At 46.6% G+C, this 7,156-nt stretch overlaps 1 protein-coding gene across 1 annotated transcript in view; it reads left to right on the top strand.

Annotated features, from left to right (window-relative positions):
* Nucleotides 1-1,321: 1,321 nt before the first annotated feature.
* The window catches only part of LOC138453535 (serine/threonine-protein kinase SBK2-like), a 224,162-nt gene continuing 218,327 nt past the window's right edge, over nt 1,322-7,156 (top strand). The window contains exon 1 of the mRNA XM_069606505.1: nt 1,322-1,516. The gene's annotated coding sequence lies outside the window, so the exon portion shown is untranslated. The remainder of the gene's footprint in view (nt 1,517-7,156) is intronic.

Below are 7,156 nucleotides of genomic sequence, written 5' to 3'. Positions count from 1 at the left end.
ACTATCAAAGAACTTTGCTAAACCAGGTACATTGGGGTAGTAGAAAATGTTTTACAGGAAACAAGACTATCTTAAACATATATGGACTGGGCTTGTTAATACACTTTATTTAAAGGTTGTCCAGGTGGGGGATCCTCACACAGAACTCTGTCTTTGGTAGGGGACAAGTATTCTGCCATTGTTTAATCTAACTTGTCTTCCTTCCTACGTCTATTGTTGATTCATTTTACTATTTGATTTGTATGCCATTGGAACTGTCAGCAGTTGGTGCATTTTAAAGGAGTCAATAGATAAGAGTGGTACCACATACACATAGTATAGATTTGCCATATTATAATTGCCAGAGTACAAAATGTTTTATTGATTGTGTATATATTTTTTAAACTGTATCACATAACATAGTGTGTGGACATTCCTTTGTGGGGGCTTGGGAACTACACTGTACTTAAGAACCAGCCCTCATCACCTCCTGAGAGCTTAAGCTGTGATTGCTCGTCCATAGCTACCCTATAGAGAATCTTGGCTGGGGTGCTCTGTGCTTCTACTCTGCCATATAGAGGGCAGGAGTACAGAAACCCCCCTCCAGTCTTTACAACCAGCACAGAAATTCTGTAAGGTTAGTAGCTACCTACTACTATTTCAAGAAAGCCTAAATGCTGCTAAATGTGCAGATACGTGCATCAGATTTCCTTGTTCTTGTCATAAAATGTTGAAATCAATGTCACTATATCTTGGGGTGAAGGGTTCTTATTGGAGGAAAGTTGGCTGGAAAATAAAGGTCTATCAGCATGACCAGGCAGTGTGATACTCATAGGGCAACCCACTTCTAGGGGGCAGTAAGTGCCCCACCATGGCACAGAAACCGCACACCGTCTGAGGTGTCGCCTCATGAATTCTGCGTGGCTTGACCAACAATCTCCGAAAATCTGTGTCTGTAGGTCTTGCAACCCTGGCACAACAATAGAGACTGCAAATAGCTCAACATCTGGATGTTTGTAGACAGTGTGTTCCTGCACTGTACTTGTGGATGTAGATAAGAAAGCAAAGAACTTCATGCCATGAAGGGGTTTGGGGGGGGTTGCACATCGAATCTATCAGCAACACTGCCCTGCCACGAAGAACGCTGACCTTGGCTCCCAGCTGGCTCAGAAAGTTCAGAGATGAAGTGGCCACTTCAGGTTTTATCTACATCGCACAAGCACAAACAAATACGACATGATGCGTCATTTTACTTATAAATATTCCCTACTTTCTCTGGGAGGCGAGCTCGGCCTTTATCCGGCCTCCCCGCCACCACCCTTCTCCCCTGCTAATATTGTGGAGGCGGCCCAAAAGGTCAGTGCGGGCCCCCATCTCATTGCCTGTGATGCGCGGTGGGCGGACCTCGCAGGGAGCCTAAGTCCCTGGCTGCCCTCGGCAGGTGCTCAGTCCTTTCACTCAGCAGAGGTTGCCAGTCAGACTCTGGACCAGCAGCAGCGGGCGAGGCGCGCGCGTCGCACGGCACCACCGGAAGCAGGTGAGCGGCAGCCAAACCCAAACACTTCCTATGAACGAATTGATCTGATCAGTAACGGTTCTTAGTGGTCACATTTCGTCACGTGCTTCATTTGCCTCAGACTAGCGGTGTAACAGTAAACATACGATGAAGTGTGTTCCTTTGCTACGTACAATAATATTTCTAAGCCAGTTAGCAGCGGGAGCACACGCACTATTTTATTAGCCGTGTGCATTGGGAACTCACTAGAAGACACAAAAGATAAATCGATGTTTTTCGATAAAAGAAATAAGTGGAACAGATTTTGGAGTAAGGGAGTCGTCCAACTTAAACTTTTTGTGGGCTCTGCCTGTTGCGAGTCCTCCGTAGCGTTTTCTAGTTGTAGGTCTGCACTTGCTGGAGTAAACCAGGTGCAGCACGCATGCTTGTCCAGGGCTCGCTGCCGTTCAGAAAATCTGCCAGAGAGTAGGCACCGTGATGGCCCATGTGTCTGCTGACTGAAGGAAGGTTAGCTGTCTGTTTGAGAGCCAGTCCACCAAAGCACTCTCTCGTTTGCGCGCGCTGTCTCTTTTGTTTTGCATACATTGTTGCATACAGATGTTTAATGGCGCTGCCTTTTGGCAAAACGTTGGGGAATTTGTGAAACCAGTCTGGGGTGGGTGGGGGAGGGGCTTTATCACTTTCTAGGGATGTGACTCGATGAGCCGTTATTCAATAGCACTGTGAAGGAAATGATAGTTTAAGAATTTCAGAGTTGGTGCTTTCCTCTACCTGGCCTGGCCCGAGAAACGGGGTCAGGGTCGATGGGGTCGTCTATGTGGATAGAACTGCCTCCTTTCTCTGTAGTTCTCTGGTATTTTTCCAAGGAGTGGTTTATATTTTTCAGAGCGCTGACTTTAGCTTTGAAACGTGACGCGAGCCACGCGTGATACGATAGAAGTCTGGGATTTACCGAAAACGTGTTTTGAACGTTTGTGGCGCATGAAAACATGCATCTAATTCCCCAAAGTCCTGCTCGCGGCGGGCTTTAAGAACTGTGCATATAAATCACATCAGTATAAGAAAAGGGCCTAGCAGTGTGAAAGCTGCTAATGTTTAAATGCATTTGCCAACGGTCATGGGTAGTTTGAATTTGACCTTTTTTGGCCAGGGTGTTTCCCCCCAATTCTTTCATGCAGGTGAGTGGTTTCTCTTATCATAGCCACCTTCCCCCCCTAAGCAATTCCCTATTTTTTGTTTCTGTTTCCTTTAAACACTTTCTCCCTATCCCCCTATTTTTTAGGTGACGATATTCGATTCAAACCTATCGAAAAATACTATGCACAAAGGCTATTTTTCTATGTTACCAGAATATACTGAAAATTGTGGAATGCTCGAAAATGCCCACACAATTTATTCAAACTTGATGCATTTTTGGGGACAGACGCAAATGCATAGCTGTTAATTTACTATTTGTATTTGTAAATGTTGTGGTGTGTGGTGAATTAGTAGTGTGTCGCCGCACTGTACAGCGAGAGAAGGAGCACGGGCAGGTGGTACAGGCTGCTTTTTATATAGTGCCCACTGTGAGTTTAATCACCTACACAGGCACTTCAGCAGGGGAGTTGCTGGTGGGGGGGGGCTAAGGGGGCTATAGCCCCTGGTCTTTTGGTTGTAGCCCCGGATAGAATCTCAGGAGCTACAGCCAAAAGACTAGCTAGCCCCCAGTCCCAACAGTTCTGACATCAGCATATCCCCGGGTCTTTTCCAGACCTAGCAACTCCCCTGCACTTCAGCGTTAGTGCTCATGCGGGGTGGACCATTGTAGGCACTTCATTGACGTGCGAATGCCTCGGTCTTCTAATGCCTGACACCCCAAAACTTGTTTTGCCCCTACCGACTCTCAGTGTCAGTGAACCTCAGGTTCCAGCACTGTCTTTCCATGTGTCTGCCTCTGCAGGAGCCTACAGCTGGCCACACTTCCCAGGTTCCATAGGATTCTGTTGAGCATGGCCCCACGTCCCTCACCCGGTCTGTGCATGTACGCCACTCTCCACGCAGTGTTGGTTCTGCCCCCGGAAGCTAGTGTTGCTATTCAGTGTTCCTCAAATCACACAAAATAAATTTGCCCCGGTTTTACAGTGTCGATTCATGATCTCATTTATCCTCTCCCCATCTATACGTGCGCCCCAAGATCCTCGCACTGCCTATTTAGCCCTAGCTCGTAGCCCTGTCTGTCCTGCTCGCTGGCTCTTGACACTGCCTACACACTGCCGGTTCTCATGCCCCACGGTCCAAGCACTGCCTGTGTGCTCCAAGCACCTCACATTGTCTGTCCAGTTTCCCCAGCTCATAACACTGCCAGCACACATGCCCCATGGTCCACACACTATGTGCTCCAAGCACCTCACACTGCCTGTCCAGCTCCCCCGGCTCATCACACTGCCAGCACACATGCCCCAAGGTCCACACAGTGTCTATGTATTCCAAGCACCTCACACTTCCTGTCCGGCTCCCCCGGCTCATCACACTGCCATTACACTTGCCCCAAGGTCCACACACTATGTGCTCCAAGCACCTCACACTGCCTTTCCAGCTCCCCCGGCTAATCACGCTGCCAGCACACATGCTCCAAGGTCAATGCACTGTTTATGTGCCCCAAGCACCCCACACTGTCTTTCCAGCTCCCCAGTCTCATCACACTGCCTGCATCATTGCCTCAAGGTCCGTGCACTGTCTATGAGCTCCAAGCCCGCCACATTGTCCAGCTCCCTGGGTCATCACACTGCCAGCACACAAGCCCCAAGGTCCACACACTTTCTATGTGCTCCAAGCACCTCACACTGTCTGTCCAGCTCCCCAGGCTCATCACACTGCCTGTACACATGCCCCAAGGTCCACGCACTGTCTATGTGCTCTGTCCGTCGTAGTGCCCCCTTCTCCTTGCGCTGCCTGTTCATGTACACCACCTATTGCACACTATCTGTGGTAGCTCAGCCTGCATAGGTGGGTAAAAAGGTGCAGCAATAGAATTCCAACAAAGTTAAGTGTCCGGCTGCAATGTAGCAGAAACTCAAAAGGATTGTATAATTTGTCATTTGTATAGTGCCTTTTCCCATTGGTATGGCCTCAAAGCGCTGTGGCTGAAAACCCTCGGGGGACCGAAGTCCAATGTACGGGAAGATTTGTCAAAGGAGTTTAGAATGAGTGTGTGCATTTTAGCCAATACGAAGTTAACTAGGGGTTGCCAAGTCCATGTTAGCGACCCATGTGGAGCTGACATGTGGAGGATGGATGCAATGAGGTTGTCGGGAGCGTATGCGAGTACATGAGAATGATTATGTGCCCATCTAGACCAAACATTTTGTCGTGGGACATAGCTGCATTGTAATGGCAGAGGTGTTGTGCAATGTGTCTTCAAGTGGTGTATGATAGCAGGGGTGTGCGTGTGGCTGGCCGTGCCTACGGCTATCTTCCATCGACATGGAGTGCGTTACATACCTGCACGTCCTGGCTGGGTTCAAAGTACACCATTCCTTTAGCTGTGCGGCTTAGTGGTGCATGGAAAAAACGGGTACATTTCTCTTAATTGTAGTATTTTTTCAAAGCGCACAGAAGAGGGAACATAATATGTGAAAAGCAGGAATGTTGAACCCTCTTTTTAACGCCAACTTTTGGTGTGTGTTAAAGATCATATGACATTTTTTTTTTTTTTTTTCCTACTGTGCACTGCACCGTGGGCAGGAACACATAAAGTGCACTGATGACTGATAATTTTGTACCCGGGGTAGGCAATTTAGCACAAAAACGTGAACAAACCAGGGCCTGATTTAAAAAAAAAAATGTTTTAACATTGGAAGGTCCCATTGAAAACATTTTTGTAAATCAGGCCGCAAAAGTGCAAAATGTGGCTCAGTCAAAGGAGATACTGCTTCTGCACTAGGTGCTCAGTGTAATGCCACTTTTGCACTGCTAAACCTGTGCAACAAGCAGTGCAAGCTCGCCCATCAATGGGGGTAAATTGCCGGTCACAATTGCACTTCATGTGATCAGGGCCTGGATGAGTTGCTTCCTCTCGCATGTACTGCCGCCAACTGCTACCGGTCTCTCACTTGGCCACTTGTGATGCACAGTCTCTGCTTTTTGTAACACAATTGCACCTTGCTGCATGCATAGTCCCCACGTTTTGTTTGCATCTGATTCCACCCAGATTCACTCCTGCCCTTTAGTCTGCCACATTTACCCCAAAATGTTTCTCGATATTACTATAGAGAGCTGCGGCACCCTAGAAGCAGCTCTGCGTCTGTTCAGCAACATGGTTATAGATTCCTGAATTTAGTGGCAAGGCAGAGCTAAATTGTGTGGCAGTGTTGACTGATCTATTTGGCTTGGGCATGTTTATCGATGCTATCGATGTGCCATTTACTGAGAGTTATGTTACGCTATTTGAATATGTGACGTTATACACTGCCGCGGGATGCGGCATTGCAACGTTGCGCCCCGCCCGGGAGTGCATCGCTGCACCTAAGGGGTTTTCCAGTAGACAGTTTTCTGAAACATAGCATACATTGCATTTATAATGACAGAGTAAGTACAGCAGAAAGAGACCGCCACAAGGCTGTCCTGCCGCAGGCTGCAGGCAGAAGCCATGTGTGGGTTAGTGGCTGTAGCAACTATCATTATAACCCTTCCACACCGATAGACAACAGACCGCAATACTTAAGAAAATGCAGAGGTTTAACCTAAAAAGCACTACTACAGAAAACGCGCATTAGAAAAATACATATTATTAATGAGCAACTATTAGTTTTGTTTACCTTACAATACTGCCACTAGACTTTTGTCCTGTTCTCAAAACGTCTGCTCTCTTATTCTCTTCGCCTTTCAAATTAAATTTGTTTGTATAGCCCATACGTAATTTCACTTTTAGAAGAACGTAAACCTGTTCTGCTTTGGCAATTTGTCTTTTTAAAAATCTTTTTTTTGTATTGTTTTAGCTGATTGCTCAACTTTTCAATGTATACCCATTATTAAAATACAAACATTAAAATGAAGAAAATGAAGAAAAATAAAAATCATGGTTAAACTTCTTACTGTTACAAAGTTATTACATACTTTACAAATGCCAAATCAAATCGCAAACACACTATACTTGGTTGATTGTGTTGTTACAGTCATCTCATCATTGCTGTGATTCAGATATCCCAGTCGCTCCATCTAAATCTAGAGCATTGAGAAAGCTGATCGTGGCTATGCGGATGCTCCTGTTCTGTGTTGCTAATATTGTTGACCATCTATGTTCAGGTAGCACATAAGAGATCTCAGTCATATGTCTCACAAAATGTGCACATCTCAGTCTTGCAGATTTTATGCACGCCTTCCAGAATGGGCGTGAACGTTGTCTTCATTGTGTTGATGGCAGTTTTATTTTACAACCAAGCCTAGGCGGTCAGCCCGAGTTTCCTTCTGTGTTCATAGTTCTAGCGTGAAAAGGTTTGGCCCACCCCCAAACCTGCCCCCACACACAAACACAGGCACCCACACACACGCACGCACACACGTGCACACACATGAACAGGCACTCACACACACACACACAGGGCAGAGTTATGCCGATCATCTTATGAACATTTTGTTTAGTCTTCGTGCATTGCAACTCGGATGCTAATTCTTTGGTGAAAT

This window comes from Ambystoma mexicanum, chromosome 1p, assembly GCF_040938575.1.
Source record: "Ambystoma mexicanum isolate Mex_15411 chromosome 1p, UKY_AmexF1_1, whole genome shotgun sequence".
Taxonomy (NCBI): Eukaryota; Metazoa; Chordata; class Amphibia; order Caudata; family Ambystomatidae; genus Ambystoma; species Ambystoma mexicanum.
Note: the sequence above shows the minus strand (reverse complement) of the source record. Positions and strands in the feature narration are given on the sequence as shown.